The following is a 1,236-nucleotide window of genomic DNA, read 5'->3' as shown; positions in this document are numbered from 1 at the left end:
CCTGTGTTTTTAGGGTTATTAACAAAGTTCGTGTACTCAGACCAGTAATATTTGGGGTCACAAGTTTTTGCCCTGGATATTTTGTGGGTCAGAAGATAAAAAGTTTGGGAACCACTGGTTTAAATCACACATTTCCTCTTATTCTGGACCCTCTGCTTGTTGTTCCACACATCTGCTGTCAATCAGACAAACCCTGTAATCCAGCTGGCATTTCCTGCCGGTGCAGATGTGACCGCTGACCTGGGCTTTGACCATTTGACGCTCGGTCAAGAGGCTCGTCGCCCCCCTTCACACACTGACCTGGATTTACCCAGTAACTCTCTGAGGGGTCCGACAGACGTCCATAAAGAAGGGTTTTTAGTGGATCATGATGAGGATGAGAGGATCGACACCGTTCCTCTGACCGTGGGCTTTTCTCCTGCACAGAGGGGACAAAACGTTAAAGGAACCTGGAGCTTTGACCTTTTCAGAGGCAGGGGAGGATCACAGTGTTCAGGTCTTCATCCACAGAGGTGGCGCTGCATGGTCTAATGCAGGCCTATTCAACTGGTGGCCCGCGGGCCACATCCAGCTCGTGAATACCCAAATTTCGGCCGCTAATTGGTTCATTCCTTTAAGCCCAAACCCCCTGTTTTCTACTTTAATTACTCTAAGTTGTTTTAGTAAAACACAGACATGTTTGTATCTACAGGAACATCAGAATCTGGTAAAAACATTTCTATAAACACTAAAGACAGTTAAAACTACAAGCAGTTGAAAATAAAATGAAAGTGAAAATAAAATTGGTTTAAACCAGGGCGGCCAAATGCAATAATATAATACAAGAAATGCAAATACTTCTTCAGTAAAGTTTTCTTTTTATGATTAATCCGGTGTGGTTGCCCACATTCATTTGTTTGTTTGTTTTCAGTTTATGGACATGGAAAAATTTAATGTTTGCTCGAGCAGCAAAGGCTCACGGGACTTTTCATAATTTAAAATTTGAATATACGTGGTCTTATAAGGTGTGCAAATCTAGATGTGTGCTTAAATCTAATATAAATGTCTCTTGTAGTTACTTGTATTTTATATTTTATTTAATCTTAGCATAATTCCAAGATAAATTGAGTACTATGAAGTACAACTATCTGACTACAGCTCCTCATGAGTACAGTTGGACCAATAGTTGAAAAGACGAAGTGGAGTTATTTTGTTTCTACATAAAACAGAATATTATAATTTATTAACCAGGATAAC

Source organism: Austrofundulus limnaeus, unplaced genomic scaffold (genome assembly GCF_001266775.1).
Source record: "Austrofundulus limnaeus strain Quisiro unplaced genomic scaffold, Austrofundulus_limnaeus-1.0 Scaffold26, whole genome shotgun sequence".
Classification (NCBI taxonomy): domain Eukaryota; kingdom Metazoa; phylum Chordata; class Actinopteri; order Cyprinodontiformes; family Rivulidae; genus Austrofundulus; species Austrofundulus limnaeus.
The sequence above is the reverse complement of the archived record's forward strand: the minus strand, read 5'-3'. Positions refer to the sequence as shown.